Genomic DNA, 26630 nt, shown 5'->3' with positions numbered 1-26630 from the left:
ATTCTGTCTTAGAGTAAAAATATATTTCCAGCTGGACACCAGCAAGAAGTTTGGGTCCAGCTTATAATCATTCTTTCAATTCTGAAAAATTTCTCAAGAATACATGTAACACTTGACATAAGACATTATACAGGTTGGTGATGGGAAAATCCCAAAAGTGCTCTGCTACACTAACAAATGAACCCACTAGGCAATGCATGGGAAGTCCCTACAGCATGGCAGGGATTACAAGCATTATTCCTCTACAGGGACTCAAAACAGAATTCAGGGCAACAGAACAATGGGATGGGGAGAAATACACGATCCAGTTGTGATTTTTTTTTTGTCAGGGTCTTTCTCCCAAATACATTTACTAAAGACAGAGAACCAGTTAGAGAAGAGTCAAAATCAAAAGGCTGAGAAAGTTGGGGCTGTTCAGCCTGGAGAAGAGAAAGCTCCAGGGACACCTTAGAGCCCCTTCCAGTACCTGAAGGGGGCTACAAAAAGGTTGGAGAGGAACTTTTGACAAGGGCATGGAGTGACAGGGCAAGGGGGAGTGGTCTTCAGCTGAAGGAGGGTAGGTTTAGGTTTGATATTAGGAAGAAATTCTTTACTGTAAAAGTGGTGAGGCACTGGCAGAGGTTGCCAAGAGAAGCTGTGGATGCTCCATCCCTGGAGGCATTCAAGGTCAGGCTGGATGGGGTTTTGAGTAACCTGGTCTAGTAGAAGGTTCCTTACCCATGGCAGGGGGGTTGAAACTAGATGATCTTTAAGGTCATTCCAACCCAAGCTATTCTGTGGTTCTATAAAATCTATTCTGCACTGAGGACTTTCAGATCTGCAGCATAAGCAGGTCCTACAGGAGCTGACTGGGCAGGTGCTAGAGGTTCAGAGAGCTTGGGGAGAGAGGGATATAAGTACAAAATAAGCAAAATAAAAAGCTGTATACAGCAGGTACCACAATGACAGAGTAAAAAGGCACTTACTTGAGTGTCAGTTCTGAGGAGCCACTAAATCTCACCATATGTCCTACAGACCTTACTTCCAGCTTTCAGACCTGCAGGCAGCTCCGTGATCTTTAATACTACACCACAGCTACAGTCACTCATACTGCTTTGCAAAGTTTCCTGCCAGGTCAGCTCACAGCCAAGTGCTGAAAGGGAAAGGCACCCTTGCCTGTGGATGGCTGTGTGCCACGATGAGCTCAGCTGTGTCAAGCTTCCTCCTCCGAGCTCAGCTCCTAAGAAACTCAAGCGAAGAGCACACGCCCAGCAGGTGGAGAGAGATCTCTCCTGTCCTTTCATCATGCACTCAGTCTTCAAGAAAATGCAAGTTCAGAATTACACTTTTAACGTTAATTTTGAGTTGACCACATCAAAAGGAAAACAGCAGCCAAGGGCCACATCCTTGCTTTATAGTTTGGGGGAGGAAGGGAGTGCAAGCTAGTTTTGAGAAAAAAAGCAAAACACAAGCTTCTCATACGCTAGTCAAGAAGAAAGTTAAGTCAACCACAGACTCTCCTCCAAAATTTGTAGTTAGTTCATTAGGAATTTAGAGCCCTCACAGAGTTTTTATGCTGAAACTAGCACAGGTTGTGGTTCATAGAGAACCCTTTCCCTGCTCACCTCATTCACACCCCAGTGAAAAGAAAAGCAACGCTCACAAGAGCCCCACCACAGAAGGGAAGCACATGAATTCATGAGAAGGGAGAGACAGAGCACAGAGAGCAGGCATGATCATCATCTTGGATTTCAGATGGTTTACCTATAGCTACCCGAAGTGCAGATGGAACAGGATCTCGTGCCTTCAAAAGCAAAAACAGCTACATCACACATTGGATGAGATCACCTTGTTGAAGTCACGGCTCCTCCATACTGAGCCAAAATAACAGGGTGGGATTCAAAGAGCAACATCATTAGAAACACAAAGCATCCACTGTAGTACTAAATTTAAAGCAGGTATGATGTTAAAAGCAGAAAGCCACTTGCTGCTCAGGTGAGATTCTTTTCATCTCCATAACCATTACATCCTAAACTGCACATTTACACATTTAATGCTGCCATATGTCAGCACGTGATGAAACGTTTTTGAAATAAACAAAAAAAAGCCCACACAAACACTGTTGGTGGCATTTGGACTAGGTCCCAGGATGAATAAGTATTGGATCAGAAGGCAGGAAGGGCTCCTGCAGGATACACCTAGTGTTAAAAAGAATTGGCTCTTAAAAAAACAAAGGTCACCTAGAATAAAATTGATTATGTGAATTAAACCAAAAAAAAAAGAAAAAAAAAAGAAAAAAAACTATCCTGATGATCATCTAATGAACTGCAGGAGATAAAGGAAATCAAGCTGAGATCATTTCAGCGTTAGCATTTTTCTAAAGCAGCAAATAACTTTAAAAGAAGCCATTGCCTGCAAGAAAAGACATTGTTGGTTGGACAAAGTAAATGACTAAATTCTTACCATTTTTACAGCTCATCACTTCTGAACATTTTTCTTTTGCAGCTCAAGGACTTGTTTCAGAGACACACAAAACAAATGAAAACCTGGCACTTTGAAGTCTACAAGGTTGTGAGATTTCTGATCTGCCCTTGCAGTCTTCTCCTGCCCTGACACCCCCAAATCCCCTCTTTGCCATAAGTTGGAAACAAGCTAGGGAGGGGGGGACTGTTAATATGAGCTGGCAGGACACTGTTTCAGCAAGTATAGCTCTGATGTGAAAGCCAGAAGCCCTACTATGACAGTGCAGTGAGTCACTTGATGACAAGTCACTGAGGCATTTAGAGAGGGATTTTGAATTCTAACAAGTGACACTGTTTTGCCTCCTCTAAAAGGATGTGCCTTTATTGAACCTGGAATCCAAACACCGGCTGTGACCGTCTGCCTCCATTTAAAGGCAGCCTACACAGAGAAATACACTGTTGCATACTTTCAGTCTTGCAGTAGAGCCCTGAAGGAATCTTGAGTTGTTTGCTTTCTCTTCTTGAAACAAGTCCTGCTTTTGTCATTCCCAGCCCTACCCTTACCTCCTCAGCCTTTCTAATGAAATCTACAGATTCAAGTATTTCCAGACATCTCATCACCAAAACTACCTGCTTGATAGAGGAAGATAATGGGTTTCTTCCCCTATCCAGTCTTCATCCCCCTCCCAAGCCTCAAAGAAGATGCTTCTTACTGGGGTGGAGGACAAAATATTTTACCTCCCTGCTGCTCATCTGTGCTTGCCCAGTATCTTCAGGATCACAGAAGTATGAGGAATCTGTTTCTCATCAGTCTTAGGAGTGGCTGGGGAAAGTAAAGATAGGCAGGAGATGAACAAGGGTTCTGCAGAAAGGCAAAAGGAAAACCAACAAATAATGCTCTAAGAGATATTATCAAGGAATGGAAGCAGGGAAAAGAAACCAAACAGGAAGAACACAAAAGTTAGTTCCCCCATACACACTGCAAGTTAATTTCAGTATTGTTGTCAGGGCTCCCAAAAATGGCAAGAGAGACACTAGTCTGACACTGGAGGTTACAGCTCCAGATAAAATGTCAGTTTAATTTATTCATTCTCTTTAAAATCTGGTTTAGGAACATATGCAAAGGAATTAAAGCAGGCCTGGAAAAGTACTTCCAGTCTCACTTCTTCAGAGTCTTTTGGCAGTGGCCTGGTAGTGGATGAGACTCCTGCAGATTTCTGTGAATATGGTACAGCTTTTTTACTCATTCTCTCTGCTACCAAGGGAGTCAAAATTGCACAGAAGAATTTATAGCACACAAATGTAAGAGGCTGTAATTTTTCCCAGACACCTTATTACCAAGGCATATAGGCTGATGCAACAATAAGAAATTTGATGAGCCAGAAATTAAAATGCAGATTTTTATATTGGATTAAGGTAACTGTGAGACAATACTCGTTGCTGGTGCTGCAGCTTCCTCTCCTTCCTTCCCTTGCAACTTCTCTGGCTTTCTGTAAGGCTACTCAGTGAAGAGTTCAGTGATTTTGGAGAATTAAGTTACAATGCTAGTAACTCACTGTTAAGAGGTAGTAGATACTGTCACTTCCTCACACAAAATTAGGAACTGGAGACTCAAACCAAAGCCTCTGTGTGCTTAAATCTCTTTATTTCTTCAAGGCACATTTGGATCAAATTCTGTCATTTCTCTCTACAGATAGGAGTGGGAGAAGTCTCTTTTATATGACACATATTTTTGCATAGCTTTCACATCTCCAGAATCTTGGAGCTTAACAGAAAGCATCAAACACCTTAACACACACCCACAACGTGCATACATTTTACCAAAGAACCTTACCAATGACTTTGATTATCAGAAAATGGATGGTTTTGATGAAGGGCTATGTGGTGTTATCACCATTTCATTTCTGGGCCTCTCCTTTGAGTTCAGCTCCCAAAGCTTTTTCGTTGCCACCTGTGATCATGATGATCATGAGCCAGAGAAGCAACACTGAAATTGAACGCACAGCTTATTCCAAAGTGGGACTAAAGATGAGCACAATGGCAGGCCAAAACAGGGATGTGAACTATAAGCTTGTGGTTAAACAGGAAAGTTAACTCTCCTGGGCAATGTGGCAAAAAAATTCAATCAAACTTCTGTGGAAAAAAAGAAATACCAGTGACCACATTCATAAGAAGTGCCATCCACTTAACAATCATTCCAGGATCTTAGTTTTATGGCTTTATCTTCCTCCAGCCTCTCTCTTGCATGGAAACTGAGTATTCCTAGAGCAATTTCTCATTTCAGCAAGAATTGCCATGAGTCAGGTGGCTCAAACCCTCTCAAGCAAAGCCTTTATTAAAGATATTATTCAAAAAAAACCAACCAACCAAAAAAGAAACACCTTAGTAAAGCACAGAAATTCACATTGGAAATCCAGTTCTAAGTCATTAAAGTTCATAAGATAATTAGATCTGTTGCCTGAAAAATTGCATTTATGTACTGTGGAGGCCACATACATATTTCTGAATGATAGGGAAAAAACTGACTCCTTTCCCTTTTAGGAAGAACATGTCCTTTCACATACTTGTTCCTTGAGTTCCTGAGCTTGAATCAAAGGGTTTCCCCTCTGTGTGCTGTATTTTGAAACAGATTTGTCTGCTTTGCTAAAATTGGTCAGTATGTGAATATCTGCCATTTAATTTTTGACCCTACCTGAAACAACATTAGTCCAATTATACCCTAATTTAGATCACTCTCCGTGAAAGAAACTTTTTAGTACATAATACTAGGACTACATCTTCCAGTCTCTTAAAAACAGTGCCCTACCAAAACCAGTGTTTACTGGATAAAACACTGACAAACTTGGGCTCTATTCAAAGTTAACACATTCTGTAGTTTGCAGACAAAAATGACATTAAAATTTGTCTTCTGTGAGGTATTCCTGAAAGGATAAGGACATATAAATTGTTCTATTTCCAGAAGAACTGAAAAATGTAATAGGACTTTTGTAATTGAGTGTCTTATTAATTTTAATGAGCTAATCAATATTGCATTGCGAATCCTGATATGTCTGTTTGCTGCTAATCCCTCTTTGTGCCATGCCCGCCCTGGTCTTTGCAGCTGTTACCTGACAAATCTACCTTCTATTGTGAAGGGACACGGCAGTTCAGGCTCAGGTGACCAGTTTAATGAGCAAGAAAAGCAGAGGATACATTATGAGCCTGGCCTCATTTTTTTTCTCCTCTACCCCAAAACATGCTTGCATTAGAGAGCTCCATAACAGCCTCAAACACCTCACACAGAGGTGAGCACAGGGCCTTGAGTTGGATGAATCTAACAGCTTCAGTAGTATACAGAGAATTGGGAAAGAGGGGTTGGAATATTTCTCCCTTCTGCTGCTGAAGGAAATCAGCTTTTCCTTCACACCAAACAAGTCTGAACTCTGGAAGTGCATGAACTCCACACTCAGCTGTGACTTCTACCCTCTCAAAGCATGACTGAAATAAGGTATCCTTGAAATACCTACTAAAGGCAAATAGTAGAATCATTCTGGCACAAAGCCTCCAAGTTCAACGTGTTGGCAAAACTGCATAACGTTTACTTACAGATAGCTGGGGAAATTAAATACAAGTTTTACAAAAGTAATCACTTCTCTGCTCTTTCCACAGAAGACTCTGGGTTAAGAGGCCAAGCCACTCTTATTTTAAGATCAGCAGAGAATGTGCATTTGGGAATATGTAGGTACAAATAATAATCTATCTTGTAATTTCTTTATGCTAAATAGGTGAAAAGTTATTTTGCATTACACTATATGCAAAAGAGGAAAAAACTCACATGATGCAAGCCACTGGTTCAAATAAAAATATTTCTCGCTGCAGCTCTTACTTCATGAATAGAACATCAGCCCTGAGAAATGGGCTTTGCCTCGTAAGGGAAGCATCATCTAAAATACTTGTGTGCCACTACAGTCATTAAGAAAGGTGATAGTTCAAAGCCCTACCGATACTTAGAGACAGTAACTCAAAGTGGTGCTGTGACCTCAGCAAGCCAGTCTGTCAAACTGTGTCCTAACCTTCTGTATTTGATTTCCTTCTCTGTGCTGCCATCTGGAAAGTCATCAAATGCCATCAGCTGTAAACCACGGACAGACACTGTAACTACACACATCAAGCTCACAAGGGCAGGAGACAAAGGTAAGGTAAACTTGGATGACTCCTCCATTCCCAAAACACACACAATATGAATAGCAATTATTTTCCTCCCCTGTTTTCCTTTTAGATTACAGGTGGACAGACTTTATGGAAAAAGAAGAAGGAAAAAAAAAAAGGCATGACACAAGCCTTTATGCCCCACCTGGATGCAGCACACACTCGTCACCTGACTTCCTCACAGTCCCACAGCTAAAGGCCCACCTAGATCAAAGAACTGTTTGCACCGAGATGTCATATGCTTCAAAGCAGTCACAACATATTTTGTGCACTGTCTCTCACAGGGTAATTGGGATCACTAAGGGCTACTTTGTTAGAAATTATTTCTTTCCAGAAAGTACATTTGCTTACTACTTCTGCAGTCATATGATTTGGCCCAATTTTCACAAATTAGGACTTTATTTTTTCTACACCAGTAACCTTTTTTCTCTTCCTTTTTTTAAACCTAAGATGATACAAGGTTGCCTGATTCAGCATCACTTCTGACTTTTGACAGGAAGTAAGAAACAGAATGGCTTGAAGGCAGTTATATCAGCTTAAGAGTAAAACAAACTAGCTATATGGCAGGTCCAAAGAGTACAGATTGCAAGAAGGAAAGAAACTATAGAGGGGAAGTTATTGTTTAACCTGCATCTCAGACTACACACAAGAGATTGATAGTGTATGAATGGAAGCCAGAACACTTGGATTGCCAGGCTGAAAGAGTGTATTAGTACACAAACCAGAACTGAATACTTGGACTTTTTCTTCGAATTTCCCTGGAAATCCACTTCTCAGATGGCTTTTTTTTTTGTTGTTTCCTCTTCCTTCATCCCAACAAAAAAGTGCTAAAATGAAGAGAAAGGGTGAAACCCATGCTACTACAGCGCTTTTGCTGATGAATTTGTTAGCAATGCTGCCTGCCTGCATCCCCACAGTGAGAGGAGCAGGTGAAACTCCTCTCAGCTGCTCCAATATACAACACAACACATGGGAGACAGAGGAGACCAAGGAGACTACAAGAGGAATCAGCATTTTTAGAGTGCAACTCTCTAACCTATTTTAAAAACACCTACAGGAGGATGATACAAGGCACATCCTAAAAGGGCCTTTCCCTCTCTGCAGATCATACTGGGAGCCTGAGGAGACACGTTCAGCTCAGAGCAACCATGTTTTGAGCTCAAAGCACCCATGTTTTCATCAAATGGATCCCATGAAGGGTCCTGAAATTGTGACATGCACCCCACTGTCATGTGCCAAAAAGAAGACAGACCATTGAAGGACCCAAAGACATCCACAGCTCTGAGGATGTGCCTGAGGTGGGATGGGACAAAAGTCAGCTCCCGTTCTTGCACAAAGCCAGCAGCAGTCATCACCACTGACGCACTGAGCGCTACCCCTCAGAGCCACAACATCCACATCTGCATATGCTGTGCACAGCTGCACCCAAGTGCAGGAATTTCAAACTTGAACTTCAGTTTGCTTAAAAACCCTGATTAGTACAAGCAGCATCAGGTACTTTTAACCTTTTCATTCCCAGAGACCATCATATGCCTTAACCTCAGATGGGCAGAACTGATCACTATGACTCCTCTGCCACATCAGTGAGCACTGGCTGACAGTCCCAGTTCTGCCACCACCAAGGGGAATGGACCCAGCCATTCCCATCTCTGGGAACAGGGGTGGAAAGCAGCTCCTCCCAGGTGAGAGCTGTACAACTGCATAAGAAGAGTGCACTGGACTATTTTCTCCATAAGAGCAAGCCCTCAGCATCAAGCAGAACATGCCTACATTGTCCCCAGTTCGTATACAAGCCAAGGCATCAGGCTGAGAAAATTAGTTCAGCTCATTGCCAAGTATAGAAAAACACCCTTTGACACAATACAATTCTGGCACACGGTATTATTTTGCCTTCCCATAGAGGTAAAATGCCAACAGTAGGCATTCTTGTACCTGTCAGAGGGCTAATGGCTATGCTTTTAAGAAATATGACTTATTTTGTCTGGTTTCAGTCTGTGTCTTCCACGTCCTCACCAAGACTGGTCAGTTCCTTTATGAAGTCTATTTGCTTCTGTTATCTGCTGTTGATGAGGATGAACTGTAAAACCAGAACAATTTGAGGGTGGAGCTCTGGATCATTTCTGTATTTTTCAACTGAGAAAAGTTTATTTCAGCCCTAGGTTGTTCTCTACACTCTTAAGCATATAAGGAAATTGGACCATAGCAACAAGCTTTTGAAATTACAAAACTTCCCACACTGAGGAAGTGAGACAGGTGCACAGAAGAGAAAAAGAAGGAAAGAAGCCATACTGCAAGCTCACTTACATTTATAAAAAGACAAAACACTAGTTAGCAAACTAGGTGAAATTCATGCACTGTAACCCAAGCTGAGAGAAAAGGTCTCCCTTCACAGACCTGGAAAAGGATAATAAAACAGTTCTTTGACCTCTCAAGCAAAGAGAGCTAGCATCAGTTTTTAATCCAGTGCAAGCAAGACAGTCAGAAACACAATAAACAAGCAATACATCTTCACTTGTGGCAGTTATATTGGACTTGTCACGTATTTCTTTCAATATCCCCACGGTGCCCAGAAAAGCATGAACTAAAACCCTCACTTTTCCCTATGCTTTTTTTTCTGAGCAACATCCAGAGCACAGAGTATTCCCAAAAAAAACCAGTAAAAGCATTCTTGCTGTCATGCTATAAGAGCATTTTCCTCTTCAAGTTTATTTTTGGCTTTCATTTCCAAATCAAAGAATAGTAGTTATATCGTCCTATTTGAAGATGCGGGTCCTTCCCCACAGAACTCAAAGAAGGCTAAAAAATCACCTGGCAGTTTATTGTCCAGTCTTAGACTCCAGCTTTGTTATACAGTACAGCTGAGAACAAATTCTGTTCTGTGCCACAAGACAGGCAACACAGAGTTAAATAGAATCGATGTTTAGACATATTTAAATTCCCACCATACCTTCTGTTCTCTGTGCAGAGATGAGCTCCACTACTCTGACTTACCCACAAAAAAATGCACGGGGAAAAGCAATCTCCAAGCATCCAGTGGACACACACACACAAACTGTTCCACAAGGAGGAGTTTTTCCAGCCTTGCCCTATAAAGCTGAGAGCAAGATCAGCACACCCACACTAAGAGATACTGGAGCAGCAGACAGGAAGATGCTCCCTGCTTGGCCAGGCAATGTGCGCAGCACCAGGAAACTCCAGGTATGGAGAAGGGGGAGGTGGTTCAGTGAAAGGCATCCGTGAGCCACAGTGCAAAGAGTAATTGCGAGCAAAGAAAACAAACATTCTTCCTTCTGTGCCCGACACAGCCATTTCACCCAGCCACAATACCTGCTTTCACTTTGAAAATAGAAAGCTTGGCTAACTGAACAGCTTTTATGGTTGTTCTTACACACACGCACATATATAAACATATCTCACACGTAATTACCACATAAAGTACACGCCTTACAGCCAGTCCCTAGCAAAGAGCCAGGTTTTGACACCTATTTTTAAATCTTGCTCCTGAAGAAAAAACTCCTGGAGGCAATGTCGGAATAAGAATCAAGTTAATGCTCAGCAGGAGCAGATGCACCGTGACACACATACGGATGGAGCCAGCTACTCCCAACATCATGAATTTTAAGCCCTCTGGATAACAAAAGCAGCAAGACCAGGAATTGCAGGCACGGGAGAGCTGTGGATTGGGGCATTTCCATGCATAGCAGAAGACAGAAGCGCTACTGCCTCTGAAGACTCGTCCTGCTGGTGCTGCCTCCTCCTTCGGGCTCCCAGGGGCATTCAAGAGCACCCAGAGGTGCCACCCATCTCCGATGTCCCTTCACTGCTACCCACTCCCCAGGCAGAAGCCCCTGCTTTGAAGGAGGCTGGATTAGAGACCACCTGACGTCTCCTCCAATCTGAATTATGACACGATCCCAAAGTTCAGCTTTGCTTTTAAGTATTTTACTAGCGAAAAGCCACGGTTTCGTAGACACACGCGGGCGGAGGGGTTAAAAGACAAGCTCCCACCTCTCCATCCCTCCTTCACCAACCACACAAAGCCCGAGGCTTCATCACCCCATCGCCCAGCATGGGTCCAGCTCCTCAATTCTTTGTGTTTTCCCAAAGCGCCCGCCCCTCCAGCCGAAGCCAGGACAGGGTGCCTGGCAGAAACTGTGGGCTGAGCCCCGATTCCACCCCAACCTCTGCGCCGGGACCTCAAGCTCGCGGCCCCGAAGGGCTCCCCGCTCGCAAAGCCCGGGGGCTGAGAACAACTCCCTTTGTGAAATGAATGAGCCGGGGAGACAGGAGCGGGGAGACAGGAGGAGGAAGGCAGGCAATTTTCTAAAAGAAAATTTAAAGAGAAGGGGGGAAGAGAGAGGCTGAAGAAGAACGAACCCGTCCGCTCAGCCGCTGCGCAAACTTCCCGGTTACAAAACACGCGAGGAAATCCCCTTCCCCGGCGCGGCGGGACTCACCTTCCGCCCGCCGCAAGGTGCTGCCCGGCTCTCCCGCGGCTCCCCGCCCGGCCCCGCTGCCCACACCGCCCCTATTGTCGGCCCGGCGCCGCCCCCCGCTCCCTGCCCGCCTTGCCGCGGCCATTGGCTCCGGGGGGCCCGCCCCGCAGCCCCCCTGCCGCCAAGGTGGGCAGCCGGGCCCGCCGGGGCGGGGGAGGGAGCGGGGAGAGGGCAGGTCCTTCCCGCTTCGCTCGGCGGCGGCCGGGGCGCGGCATCGCAGCCGAGTGGCCCGCGGTGGAAAGTTTTTTTGGGAGGGGGGTGGTACCTTCCCGGCGCAGCAGATCGGGACCCCGGAGCGCGGTGCGCCTCGGCGCTGCCTCGGGAAGCCGCGGGCAGTGCTCCGGCCGTGCTGCGGCTGCAGGCGGCTCCCGGAGCCCCGTAGCTCCGCAGGGCAGAGGGCGGGAGCGGAGCTGGCCTGCCTGGGACGTAGAAGTCTTTGGTGATCACGCCATCAGCGGAGCTGCCACGCGGGGAGTGGATTGCCGGCAGCTGCACCCTTGGCGAGCAGCGCTGCAGTGACTTTATTCCTGCTGCTCGTATCGCGCTGCGCTATCGCGGAGCCGGCTCCATTGTGCTGAGGACCGTGTGCGTGCGGATCCAAAAAAGGCAAGAATAAAATGGGCTCTGCCCTGCTTCTGTGTTGCACAAGCCGAGGCGTCTATACCTTATATTGCCGGGATCCGGGTGTTCCCTCTCCCCGTGATCCAAAGCTTGCTGGAAACTTGTCACCCTAGTTAACAGGAGTTTTCGGCTCGGCGCTTGTGCTCTGCCTGGAGAGAAAAAGAGGAGGGGTTTGATGGCGCGTACAGCGCAGGGCTCTCGAGAAGAGAGCACGGGCATGCTGAGGTGTTCCTGGGACGTGCTCTCTAGAGGTACGAAGGTGAAATGTTTAAGTGAAGCAGGTAGATAAAGGCAAAAGGAAGACAAGCTTTATACCGAGACAGCATGCCCCTATACACGACAGACTAAGACAGCACTGCCACAGTCTCACCCTTCCTCCTTGTACCAACATCTATCATTTCGCGTGATAAGTTTGTTCGGGAGCTAAACCAGCAGAAAATTAACATCGCAAAAGTAAACAAATGGAGGAAGCGAGAATGCAAGTCTGGGACTGATAGGGAGAGTGGGACTGCCACAGAGCTGACTTCAGTCAGCTGAACGTACAGTGGAATTGCACACTTTATGGTACTTCCCTCTCTCGGATACATTTAAAATTGGATTCAAATCCACGCACACAGGCAGATTGCATGAGCTCCCTCAAGCACCGTCTGGCCGTAGTCTGTCCTCTGGTTGCAACATAAAGGTTTTTATGCAGTTCACGGTAATATGTATCAATCACTTCACTTCAAAGACAGGATCAGAGCGTGTCAAGAATCCCAGAGATACATGGGAGCTTACAGGATTGCTGCTGGGGGGTAACTGAGGCAGAAACCATGCAGCTCAGTTTAAATGCTGGATCCATAAAGGGGGCTCCATCAAAGCTGGAGTTAAAACCCAACAGTTACCCTTCAGCCCTGACCTGAGAGCTGAAGAGTGACCTCCTTTTTGTACCACGCTTGAAATCCCAAAGCCTTTTCAGAAACATGGATGATGTTCTCTGATAATTTTAAAAAATAAATTTTGAAGCCAGGCAAGAGATCAGCCCAAAACACCCCATAAACATGCCTTGTTTGACAAAACGTTTTGTCAAATGCATTCATTCAACTACATGGATAACGGATGAGTAAGGTAATTGCAGTGGTTGACCTAAGCCCCGGTCCATACACACCTGGTGTACTCCACTCTACTCAGCCCTGGTGAGGTGCATCTGGAGTGCTGTGACCAGGTCCGGGCTCCTTAATCCAAGAGAAACATGGAACTTCTGGAGTGAGTCCACAGAGAGCCACAAATATGATTAGGGGACTGGAGCATCTCTCTTATGAGGAAAGGCTTGAGGGAGCTGGGCCTCTTCAGCCTTGAGAAGAGACATCTGAGAGGGGACAATCAATACACGGGTTAACTCAGTTCAGAAATTATTTCAATTAAACCTTTGTATATCTGCTGCCAAGGGATCTCACCAAAACTTTCAGAATCCTTGTATTTTGCTATTTTCCTACTCTGTAGTAATGTGGAATACTAATGAGATATTCTGAAGGGAGATCCAGGAATTACAATACTTGGAGTTTTCTGAATTTACCCAAAGTTCAAGACTCCTTTGTCTGAAACTATTGCTGGGTATTTCAGAGGGAGTTCCTAAACAAAAGGAAGAAGATGTCCATGAACAGGTAAGAATAGGATAGAAAGCTACCGCTGCAAACCAGAATTTGGTACTTGAGAAAGGAATGACTGAAATGTAAATCATTTTATTTGCATTTCTAAGCACTCAGAGCTAAGTGTTCAGACCTTTTCAGGGAAAGGATCCATCTTGCCTTGTACTCAGGTTAAAGTCTGATGGCCCTTTTCAAGTATGGAGGAAAAAGGGGATTTCTTACACCTCAAAAGGGTCTCCTGTGTTCTGTGGTGGGAAGAAGCCTGGCACCAGACCCCAGCCTCGAAGACCAACTCTGTTGAACAATCGATTTTACAGTGATCGCATAAGAACTGCATTTCCTTCCCTTCAGACACGCAGCAGAAGGAGCAGTACAGCTGCCATAGGGCACAGCCTGGTGATTTCTTCTTTGTCAGCAGCACCAGTATCAATAGTTCTTACTCTGCTGTGCATCTCTGTTCCTGAGCTACTCCCTGCACTGTGCCAGCACAGCTGTTTGTGCAGCTATGTAATGGAAGGGATCAAACAACTGGTCCACCTAGGAGTTTTCCTAGGTGTTTTAGCCAGAGCAAATCCCCAAATATTTTAGTGGACACGAGGAGGAACACAAGAGCATGGGAAATCACAGAAACTGAAGCTTAGCTGGGGGACAGTAACTTGTTGGGATATGCCCACTTAGTCACCTGCATTAACCTGTCCACTCATTTAATCTGCTCAAGCAAACAGAGACAAATTGGACTCAGACTACATGGAAGAAACCAGAGTTCATGAACTACTTGAAAACTAATTACAAGTTTCTCGGTCTTAGTAGCAGGGAAAGGAAAAAGACAAAAAGAAAAATGGAGTCCTATAGTTATACAACACACAATTACAAAGTTCCTTAGCCAAAGATCTCACTGTGAAGATGCAGAAACAGCAAGCAGCAGCAAGCAAAACTGGAGGTGATGGTGGGTCAGCACACTACTGCCTGGAGGTTTCTCACCCAGTAAATCAGAAGTCAGTCCAGCAAAGTAATGTTCTTATGGTGGTGTGAAGCAAAGAAGAAGACAGACTGTGATTCATCACTGCCCTACATATCATATAAGTTTGTACAGCTCTGCAAAATGTATGCAAAACACTTTCAAATCACAACTATTTCCTTTTCATTTTGTCCAGATAATACAGTACACTAAAGCAGTGAGGAATGTGTTTCTGGACACAAATCTGTGATGCACAAATGTTTTTGCTAAACAAACACACAAAAGCACGACAGCAACAATCTTTCATTTCCTCAGTAAGTTTTAGAGTGTTTTAGTGCCAGAAAAGCAAAGTAAAAAATAACAAAAGGGCCAGAACACCTGACTAGCACAGAGCAGCATCTGGTTCCTATCTTCTATACCCTGATGTTAGATAGTGTGTAATACCCATCACAACAGAAGTTAAAATCACTTCCAAAATGTATACAAATAGCACATTACATCTGATGTATATTTAACATGGACATGCACCTTCTACCATTCTGGAGAAAAGTTTGCTACGATTTCTCTGCCTAGAATGAGTTCAAATACAGGAGTCAGGGCCACCATATTGGCAAAGCTGGTTCTGGGTTACACGTTTTTCATCTTAGCACCGAAGTGGAAAATCAAGCTTATGCATGAACATCTCTCAGTATTTGTCTATATGCAGTTGTTTCACTCTGGATAAATGGTTAGAGCTTCATACAGTACACGTTCCCACTTGCCACTTAGCCCTCCGTTTCTGTATGGAGAAGCTCACAGTGAAGGGCCAGGATCTGTCTGGTGCGGTTATAACAGTAATTACAACTTGGTGTATTTATTTTTGACACTTAAATCCCAAATAATTCTGGTTCTTCTTATGGGTTACTTACTTGTCAGTTAAGTTACCCTATAGTTGGTTGAAAACTCAGAGGAACCTTCATGCCATTCCAATTCTAAATAATCTCTTACCGCTTCATTGAAGTCCTGGAATCTTGCAAAACCTCTGGTGGTGAATGCACTTTTACATTCCAGATCTCCTTTAGCCAGGAAATTGCACAGAGACAGCTAAGAGAGCTCAGTGCTTTGGTGAGCAGTCAGCAAGCCGGGGAATACTAGGGAAGCCACAAATGACTGTTTGATTCTGGAAGCCTTGTGTATCTCTGGAAGTCATAAAATACAGATGGGCAATGGCTTAACAGTGAGGTCAGTCTTTGATTCATTAGCTAACAGCTGAATTTAAGCACATATATCTGAGTTTTGAGGCATGCTGCTAATTCAAGCTTAAAAGCAAGGGGGGAGTTTTACCCTGCACTGTGAGTTTCTATGGAGCTGTACAGAATCCTGGCTTTGGCTTAGATTTTGTATGTTCTCTTAATGATCTAAATAGTTTGTTTTTTGGGAAAATATTACTAGGCACTGGTAATCTTAGGTAAAAAACATATTTAAATGCCATAAGCTCTTTTTTGTGGTCGGAGGTCTAAACTTCAAACACATTGGGTCAGTCACTGAAGCTATAAGAGTTCACACCACAGGCTGACCGTTTGTATGTAAATCCTACATTGTGCAAGAATCTGTGGAGATGAGTGCCATAACAGAAGAGCCTGTTTTCAGATATTAAAAACAGTACTGACGTGCTCCAGAAACAGGAATTAGGTTCAGAATTTCATTTTTCAATCTTCCAACTGCAGTCATAGTTCCTTACAGTAGTTCCTATAGTTCCTTACATCAAACTTTTCTGTGCCTGCAGTCCAAAAAACCCCTATCCCTGCCTGCCCCTATTCTTCTCCAGCTGTTTCAACAAACATCTACTCATTCCTACTTCCTCTCCTTTCCCCTTCCTTCCACCTCCCAGCCTTATTTAATCATTCACCTCACACTGAAAGTCCCTTTCCTTCCTGATCGTACCAGCCAGCCTAAGGCAAGGATGCGAATATGGTCTAGACACTCTTCCAGGGATCCATGTCCCACCTTGATTAGAAATTAGCATAGAATGGTTAGGGTGGGAAAGGACCTCAAAGACCATCTCGTTCCAAGTCCCCTGCCATGGGCAGGGATACCTTCCACTAGGCCAGATTGCTCAAAGCCCCATCCAACCTGACCTCAAACACTTCCAAGGGATGGGGCATTCACAGCTTCTCTGGGCATCCCATTCCAGTGCTTCACCACTTTTGTAGTGAAGAATCATGGCAGCAGCTCTGCTTTACAGAACACAGGCAGCAGCAGATGAAGAAGGAGGCACCCAGGGAGAGCAAGAGGGGCACTGCTGAGAGGGAGGGGAGGGAAGGGGGAGGTCGTAAATACTGCTTATGCACTTGGGCCTTTGGAGCATGAAGGAACTGCTGCCAGTGAAGGAAGTGTGGAAAGTAGCATAGTAATGGCAGGCAGGCAAACATCTCAAGCACATGAAAGTCTGTCTCCCAAGTGACAAAATACCTGCAGAAATCACAGAACAATCCATGGTTGCTGGCTCTTGTTCAGCCACCAGTACAAGGTCCTGGCCTGTGTTACTGTGTGGCACAGCCGTCTTAGAACTGTCTGGGTGACTGTCCTGGCCTCAGCTGTGAACTGGTTCTCTGCATTGTCCCAGAACCATGACTCTGATTTTCTCTCCTCAATATAAAGAAATCAGAAAAAATAACTCAATACTGCCCACAAAGTAACTTTGCTAGCTAGAACAGATTTCGCAACAGACAAGTCTATGACAGGTTTTCCTTCCAGGATTCAGCGTACAGAGTTACAGCGGTTTTATAACAGACACTCAGAATCACTTTTCCATTCATTTTATTGTGGTTTACTGTAGACCTTTGACGAGATAAATTCTCCTCTGTGAGAATGTGGAAGAACACAGTAAAAAGAGATTTACACATTCCTTGGGCTCAACAACTCCTGCTGAACCAGTAAGAAAACCAGAACAACACTACTGAAAGTGAAATAAATCCAAATTATTCTGAACTATATTTTTTTTTTTTTAAATTTCCTTTTACCTATAAGTGGGAAGAAATAAAAAAGAAAGCATAATACTCTGGAAGTGTGGAAAAAGAAGAGTGCACTAAACTTACCTTTCATTAGGGACTCCCCAAGTTTAATGGGCTATCATATAAAGAAAATAATAATAAAAATAATTTAAAAATCAATTAGCTTTTCCTCTCTTTATTGATTTTTTAAAGAATACCTCTGGAGAACTTTCACTTCCAGTATCAGGACTTAAAAACATAGCTAGGTAATGCAAGAGACAGTCTGAATGAGACATCAGACAGAGACTACTAATCTAGGGCTATTTTTTACTCAAAACCTAACAAAAGCAGCTTATTTTTCTACAGAGAAAGTCTTAGTTGCTTGGGAGGACACTGTAAACAGATGAGGGTGAGGCTGAGAGAGATTGTAACAGCATAATGGCACCACAAAAGTAGATTCTTTTGCTGGTTTTGCTGAGCTTATTCAAACTGAATGACTCTGAAGACCTGATCCTGTTTTAACTGAAGCCAGTGAAAGATTTGCCACACATTTCAGAGTACAAAACCAGCCCTTCAGTCACAGCACCTCTGCCAGATTTTGTTTCACACCCTGCCAAAATGTCATAGCTTGAATCACTTCAGTAGCTTGAGCCATTTAAAACTGGACTGAATAAAACCCTGGAGAATAAACTGCAGAGAGAAATCTTCCCCTGTTCTTTCCCTTATCTCTGCTCTTCTGCCTCACTGGGTTACATGAATAGCAACCAAAAACTGCAGAGCACTGACAGACATGGTGTCTCTGGGTATTTCAGATATTTCACAAGCAAGCTGTGAAAGTATGAAACCTCAGTCCTTCACTTCTACCTATTTGCATCGTGTCCAAGAGGGCCTAAGTGGATCATAACAAAAAGATTATAGACTTCAAATGTTTTGGAAAAACTGCATTGAATTTGAGAGATTTCATGGCAGCTTCAAACATCAGTGCAGTAAAATTTTATTAAAGTGCAAAGTAAAGGTCTTCAACAACATAATCTGAACTGACCTGGAGCAGACAAAATGTCATAGAAACAGCAAGATAATTCAAGTTAACTCATCAAAAAGCTGGAGAGATGGAGCACCCATTTTGCAGGGTAGAGAGAGACTTTGACAGTTAACCCAATAGCGGGAGCTCTACAAGCTCCGCGGCACTTTGGCTGAGGAGAGTGACACTGATAATTTAATTATACTGGTTGGTCACACTATAACCAGAGTTACACTAGAGATACAGATCACAACAAGCCTGCCAAGAGAGCTGGCCCTGCAGAATTCCTTTGATATGATGTACATCTCAGTGCTGTCCAAATCGCCGATGAGTCACGGATTGTTCTGCAGGACACAGGAAATCTTAATAAATTATTTTTATTGCATAATCCTTTTCTATTGATTCCTTGTATATACCTGCAGGAACTGCTAAATAACAACAAACAGCCCCCTGAGCTTTTTCACTAGCTGCCTGAGCATACCACACTGCCAGGATTAAACAGGTTTCAGGAACATGCCAACCTCTAACTTTATATCCCTGTCAAGTTGCTCCTGCAGTCAGAGGAATGTCAAGTCGCACTGGCTGTAATTGCCCACAGTATCTCTGATGAGGTTTCTATCCTGAATCTCACCATCTTGTCTCAGTTTGTTAATTAACAGTTTTAGGGATGGCTATTTCGCCTTTCTTTTTGCCACATTTTCTGGGATATGTAGAGATTCTTATCAAGTTATTACATCCTTACCAAGTAATTAACTTCATCAGCATAAATTAATCACCAAACCATCCTAGCAGCTGTATCACAGATGGGGAAAATGAGGTAAGAGCTCAATCCGTAGCCTCAGGCTCTGCAGCAAAACTACTGCAATAATGCTTTTTGAATTCAGGAGTTCCTACTTCCCATTTCTGCTCTCAGACTAAATCAATCCTTTAAGCTGCCTCTGAAAGCTTCCAGTTGCTGTAAATATAACCTCATGGAAGAGACCTGGGCCTGCAGTCATACAGAGAACTAATCTTCAGCAGGCAGGTGAACTATAGGGAAGAAACATTTAGTATTGCCATTTGCAATTGGCAGCCTCTGCCCACAGGCTTTGTGTTGGCAGAGAGCAGCCCTGCAGGAAACTGTGATAGTGAAACTGATTCTCTGGTGACAGTGGCCTTTATCACACACAGAGATGAAGGTGCAAATGGCTGTCTAGAGAAAAAGGGCCTAGAGGCCCAAGGTAAATGATTTTTAAAAAACAGTGCAGAAAGTGAGTCAACTGCTGATGTGTGTGGACTGTGCTTGAAACAGGAGGGGAAAGCTACTTGCTGAAGGGAAAGCAGGTTTGGGAACATTTAAGTCTGTATACTGAGGATTTCCTATTTTGCCTGCATGCCTAGATTTCTGGGAAGAGCACCTTCCATAAAACCGTATTCGAGAAGCCCGTGCTGAAGTAATTGTTTTTCCCCTTTCGTTTTTAAGTGGTTAAAAAACAATGAAGCTCTCAGTTCTTTACACTTCGCAGGGGAGAGTGTACAAAGAGCTGCTTAATCTCTTTCAGTTCAGCTCTTTAATTCTCATGGGTATCCGGTTGCAAGGTATCTGGATCAATCTCTGAGTTCTCAGCTGCGCATCAAACTGTTGGCTCTTGTTTTAACACGCTGTTTCAGAGCTGACCAGGTTTCAGCATGAACATGTGAGGGCTGCTGTGCCTAAATCCGCTTGACGTTGGCAGAGGAGCAGCATCACAAATCCAGCAGTGCTCGCTCTGGTGATGAAATGCCAAGTAAGCACTTTCACAATGCCAGGCTAATCTTAACACTGATGTTTGCCATCCAGAAGGAAGCAAGCTGTACAGCTAAAGGAAGCATGTCATCAAGGAAGATTTGAATGCTTCCTGATTGGTTTCCCAAATAATTATTTAATTTGCTTCTAACTGAGGCTAGCTTGCAATTCAAGGATTATATGGTTTTCTCAACTGCAAACTGCAAATAAGGAATCAGAAGGCAAGATGCAAACCATACCACAAGATCAGCTAAGAAAAAATGGTGAAACTGGACAAATTAATTTTGACTTTATTTCCTCCCATTATTGCCAGACAGTCTCAAATGCAAAGTGGAAAAAAAGAACATAAACATATTTATAGCTAATGTAATAAATTAACACCTGTATGCTATATTAATGTGAGAAATTTGCTAAATTAAAATGCTATATTTGGCTCAGTCACTTAGCAACAGCTGCATCAGTTTAAGACGTTTCCATTCTGCAGCTGTTACCTCAGGCTGGATCTCCCATAGAATCATAGAATGGTTTGGGTGGGAAGAGACCTTAAAGCCCATCTCATTCCAGCCACCCTGCCATGGACAGGGACACCTTCTACTAGACCAAGCTGCTCAAAGCCCCATCCAACCTTGCTTTGAACACTTCCAGGAGTGGGGCAGCCACAGCTTCCCTGGGCAGTACGTGATTGTGCCTCACCATCCTCACAGGGAAGAATTTCCTCCTGGTATCTAATCTAAATGTATCCTCTTTCAGTTTAAAGCCGTTTTCTCTTGTCCTCTGACTACACGCCCTTGTCAAAAATCCCTCTCCAGCTCTCTTGTAGCCCCTTTAGGCACTGGAAGGTGCCCCTCCAGGAGATTGGAAGGTCTTCCTGGAGCTTTCTCTTCTTCTCCAGGCTGAACAACCCTAACTCTCTCAGCCTGTCTCCACAGCAGAGGTGCTCCAGCCTCCTGCTAATTTTTGCAGCACTAGTCAGATCCATGTCTTCTCTGTGCTCAGAGCCCAGAGCTGGATTCAATACTCCAGGTGGGGTTTCACAAGAGGGGCAGAATCCCCTCCCTTGCCTTGCTGCCTGTGCTTCTTTGGATGCAGCCCAGGACATGGTTGGGCTGAGAGAGCACATTGCCGGGTCATGTCCAGCCTCTCATCCACCAGCACTCGAAAGTCTGTTTCTCAGGGCTGCAATCAATCCATTCATTCTCCAGTCTGTATTAGTACTAGGAGTTGCCCCAATTCACATGAAGCATCTTGCACTTGGCCTTGTTGAACCTCATGAAGTTCCCACAGGCCCACTTCTAGTGCTTGTCCAGGTCCCTCTGGATGGCATCCCATCCTGCAGGCTCATCAGCTGCACCGCACATCTGTGTGTCATCTGCAAACTTGCTGAGGGTGCACTCATCCCTCCAGCAAAGTCAGCAGAAGGAAATGCGTGCCTGCATTTTGCCTGCTCGTCTCCAAAACCAAGTGTCTTAACTCAGATACATCTTTATCAAGTACCTACTGGTTTGGTTTTGTCGTCAGGTAGAAGCCTCAGCACTGGTTCATTCTGACAGCTCTGATGTGAAGGAGTAACCCACACCAGAGGGGCAGAACAGGCAGCCACATCTTAAACTGCCACAGCAATACTCACCAGAGTGCAGAGTGTACCCAGCAGTGCCTGAAGCGAAGATGAAAAGTAGAATTGTGAAAAAGCATGAAAGTGCCCAAGGAAATAATCACAAGAAAAATTGCTGCAGGAATTTTGTCACAGTGCCACAAACTATTTAGAAATTACCACACCAAAAAGAAGAAGCATAAGGGTTAGAACACACTGCAGGGAAAAGGGACATCCAGTCGTGGTCCAAGCTAACTTGACTACTTAACTGCAGTGCTGTGGTTATTTATTTACTTGTTTCCTGATGTGAGTGTGAGTGCTGTGATGTGTGTTCAGGTCAGTGCTGTCCCTTGTGAGGCAGGTGTGCCTGGGGCAATGCTTCCAGACCACAACCCCTAGTGGATGCAGACAAAGGAGTGCCTACTCTAAGGATCACGGGTAGAATTAAGAGCAACACGGGAGCTGAACTGCTTGCCAAGAAAAATTCAGAAAGCAAGAAACTTTGCCAAACAGAAATAAATCACTTGGGCTGGTGATTTTGAAGGACAATGCTTTTGTGAACCTACACACCTAAACTCCAACAGAATGCTCAAAAATTAATATTTTGTTCCTTAGCATTCCTGCCAGAGAACACCACTGGAATAAACAAATTCAGTAAGTGGTAGTCGCAGAAAGATTATATCTGTGGGATGGTGCTCACATTTTCTTGTTCAAATGGATTAAAGAAATTTCTCTCTAGGAGCTGTAGCATCTCCAGCTCCACTGAATGCCCTTGGGAAGGGCATAATGGTGTATCTGGAGCAATGGGGGCACACAGTCCACCAGGTATCATCTGCTATTCATCAGGCTGGAACTCCCTCGAGCACAGGGATGTTTTCTCCCATGCTTTCCTTTGGCAAGAAGAACTACACAAAATCCATAAGCACAGCACTTCAGCCTCCATAATAAAAGTTAAGCTAAGGATGGTGCCATCGTGCTCAGCCACAGAGAAGCAATTTCCAGCAAAGTACGCTGGAAATGCTGCTTGTTTTATTAATCATCCTAATTTTTTCATTGTGTTGTCTTTCTTCATGAACAGAAAAAGACAGGAAACAGCTACCTGCTCTTAGCCTGTGTACAACCTGCATAGTCACCAGGGATGCCACAATCTTTGGCTGATGCCCTTCAGTTTTAAAAACTAAGCAGACAAAACATGCACCCAGCCCAGGCCATACAGTCATTAAAATCCCATTAGGTGCCCATACATGAAAATCATACCTGGACCACATGTCTTATACAGACCAAAATCAAGGCTTCCATCTGATGTTTTTATCAGTACCCACAGTGGCAAGGCCCTGGCTTGTAGGCACCACCATAACACTAATTATGAGTAATAATTTCTAACCTAAATGATCCGGTAATAGTTTGCCAAGCCTGAACTCACAGCTCCAGCATCACACACACACACACACATCCAAACCACCCACTGGTATTGCAAAAAGCAGGAGTTACTGTGCTTACTTATTTATTTATTTCCACTGGGAGTAGCACATCCAATTGTAGAAATGGAGGAAAACCATCCAGCATTGCAGGTACATGACTAATCTCTGTAACAAACAGGCACCGAAAGTATACCCAGGAAAACTACCTAAAAAGACAAGTGGGCCAGATCCTCCACTGCTCAGTATCCTTGATAGTCATTTATGTTATGACAGGAAGTAGGATAACAAGAGTTCATCACCTCTGTTTTGTTCTGCACCATGTACATGTTCTGCACATATACAAATTAGAGCTATTAAAAAAAATTAGCTTCAGCTTATATGCTACTATATTCAAACCACTAGTAAGTCCACTTAAGCTTTTGTTAGCATAGGTAGGAATTGCATGTGGTTCCTTCCTACTACAGGAGCTAAATTTCCTTCAGCAGATGGTCCTCAGACTTAATAAGTAAATGTAGAACAGAAGATATGTGTTGAAACATGAAAAAGAAGTAAGCAGACTGCTATTATTAAACAAATTCTAATCAGAGATTGCCAGTGCCTGTATCTTTTCCTGGTTTTCTTCCCCAAACCCTGGAAGATAATGTGATGACTGAGAAGATCACAAAAACAGCAGGTTATAAGGCTCACTTAGTAAGGGAAAATAAAATGAAATGCATTACCTTAAGTGCTTTTAAAAAATAAATCAGCTCAGCAAGCAACCCAAATCCTCAAAACCTATATAGGAAGTTCTCTACTTGCAAAGAGTTTCCCCTCTTCAACCTTCTAGGTCTGTTTTGGGGTTTTTTTTTAACAGCACAATTATTTGAAGATATTCAGGGTAGGCAGAAATGCAGCTGAAATTATTGCTTTGCATGGTGTGAGGAATGAGAGATTTCCCCTTTAAGTCCACTCTGCAAACTACTCCCAAAACTAGTTAATTAAGTCTTGGTCTGCTTCATAAAATACTAGAAAAAAGATCTTTTTTAGGTTCACAGACAGTATAAAGATCAGAATTTGCACTTACCAGCAGACCATGTCAAGCACACAGTCTCCTCACAGACAACTTTGCATATCCAAATAACCCAAAAACCCCATGCACAGCCTACAGCGCACAGTGACAACACCCTGACAGCTGCTAGTTGTCAGCCCAGACAGATCTTGGCAAAACCAGAGCAGAGTTCGTCCCTTTTGTTGTTTACCTGCTTGTTTTCCATGAATCTTTCCTTCATGACCTGTTAGTTTAACATAGACAACATGGCACAAAACGAGTTTAATGGGCTCACAGGATGCAATCATGCAAAATCCCAAATAAGTACGGGACTTTGACCTCACCTGTTTATGCCATCCTTCTCGCCCTAACCCTCACTTTCACCTGTTTAGCTCAGTTTTCTTTGTGGCAACACACCAACTACTTCACTGAAGTCCTGAGAGATCCTACTTTCCTTGTCAAAAATCAGTCATTTCACAAAATAAGCTTACACCCTTGTTGTGACACTATCTATTTTGGTTAACTCCTTTTACTTCTTACCTGATCTCCATTTGTTTCTAAATTCTCCAGGTTTGTTGTAAAGCCTCTGCTTCCATCAAGGCCAGATTAGTTCCCGAGAGGCTTATGGGCTAAGCTGCAGTTTGCTGGTTGCTCTGCAGGATGGCCAAAGAAGAAACAGCAAGCTTGAGACCTCTGCTCCACAAAGATTTGGGGGTTTTTTTTAAGTAATTTGCCTTTTTGCTTGCAATGCAATTCCAAAGAAAGCATTATATAGCAATGAAGTCATAATGTCAAAGTGTTATTTACACTTTGATTGCAAGGGAATGGTTTTGTTAGCTATGCCCACTATTTTTGTTTGCTGTGGTGTCACTTCCTGTGTCAGAGAGGGACGTCATTAGGAACATCTACACCAGCACTTCTCCCTTGTCTAACAAAGTGATCATTTCAACTGCGATCACTGGTACTTACTGCAGATCAAAAGAAGGCAGCTGATGAAACCGAAGTTTGTCTGAGCACGTGAGATGACTTTTCTTGTTATTCCAATTGGAATGGGAAGTTTTGATCCTGCAGTTGATCCACATGCCTGCAATCTGAGCCAAATTCTCCTGTCAGTCACAAGTTTGCCACACACATTAGACCAGAGTCCTACCAGGTGTAAGTCTACAGACTTCCATGCAATCAAATCATGACATATTTAGCCCACTGTTACCTATTTTTTTCTTTTCATTAAATCTTTTATCCAGGCTTCTAGGATGCTGCAGAAACAAAAGTGTATCACACAATCTCCCTGTATGAAACATACCAAATGAGTTTAAAGAAGAAGGGTGAGCTGCAGCTGCCAAAGAATGTACTGACTTCCAAGATGTGCACCAGGAGACCTGAAGAAAGCTGGAGCAGAACGATGGCTGGCATCCTCGGGGAGTGAGCTCTTCAGACAAGTTCCCTGACCTGAGAAAGCCCGATTCCCACAGCTCAGTCAGAGGGGACTGCTGGATGAAGAACAAGACAGACACACTGTCCCTGACCGCCTGCCTGCCTGCCTGAGGCAATGAGTGACACTGAAGCATTTTCGGGGAAAACAATTCTACCTGGTCCATGTGTTACAAAACCAAGCAGCTTATTTAATACTGTAAGAAATGCATAGAAGCCAGAAACTTCCACAGTCACTACTTCATGCCCAAGTCACTTTGAGCTCTGTGGGAAGGAGAAGAAGAATGGATGTCTTCAAAACCACAAGCACTTTCAACAAAACAAAATTACAATCTCTATTGTTTGTTAACAGCACTCAGCCTGCAACATCCAGCTGGGGAGTTCTCACATCCAGCAGCGAGGCTTAAGGATTTTAAAAGGTTTTATATTACAAATTATTACTAACCATCTTTATCAGCACAAAATTTAGTTCTAAGGTGGTAACAAAGGACAGCAGAAATTGTGCAAAGAGAACATGTCTCCAGTTCGAAAAGTATAAGTAGACAAATCAGGGACTACACACTGCTACTCGTGTTCCCAGACAAAGCTCATACATTTCAGTTTTTCAAATGTAGTCCAAGTCAGTAGTAACTGAAAAATCTGGGCTTCTGACAGCTATTCCGTGTTGTGACTGCAAAGCCTTAGAATCCTTGCCTAGGGCTTCCAGGCTCTATCTCTATACAATACACAATGTTAATTAAACGCACAAAAAGGAGGCTAAGCGAACATTAATGAAATTTGCAAATCTAAGCATTTGAAGGCTGCAAAATGCCAAAGTGAATGTCAGCTGCACCACCTTAATTATTGCCCTTTGTATATATTCCTTATGGTGGATTTTAATTACCTGCGTTGGTGCTGTTTTTCCACAGGTCCCTGCTTCCTCATTTGGTTCACAAAAAGAACAACACTCACTCAAGAGGAGATTGATGTCATTTGCCTTTATGCACCAAGTTTATGCGATCTGAGTCTCAAGCAAGCTGAGTCTCCTTTTGAAATACAGAGTTCACGGCGACGAACTTACAAAAGTATAA

At 43.6% G+C, this 26630-nt stretch overlaps 1 protein-coding gene across 17 annotated transcripts in view; it reads right to left on the bottom strand.

The window, feature by feature from the left end:
* Positions 1 to 26630, bottom strand: part of PAK1 (p21 (RAC1) activated kinase 1) — a 102525-nt gene that overhangs the window by 63843 nt on the left and 12052 nt on the right. For 2 of the 17 annotated variants that reach the window (XM_069016631.1, XM_069016737.1), the window contains exons 1-2: positions 11087 to 11139; positions 3180 to 3264 (exon numbers count right to left, since the gene is read on the bottom strand). The exons of 1 other annotated variant lie outside the window; for it this stretch is intronic. The gene's annotated coding sequence lies outside the window, so the exon portion shown is untranslated. 14 more of the 17 variants (XM_069016623.1, XM_069016715.1, XM_069016649.1 and 11 more) reach the window with 11 other exon arrangements.

This window comes from Aphelocoma coerulescens, chromosome 1, assembly GCF_041296385.1.
Source record: "Aphelocoma coerulescens isolate FSJ_1873_10779 chromosome 1, UR_Acoe_1.0, whole genome shotgun sequence".
Lineage (NCBI taxonomy): Eukaryota > Metazoa > Chordata > Aves > Passeriformes > Corvidae > Aphelocoma > Aphelocoma coerulescens.
The sequence above is the reverse complement of the archived record's forward strand: the minus strand, read 5'-3'. Positions and strand labels throughout refer to the sequence as shown.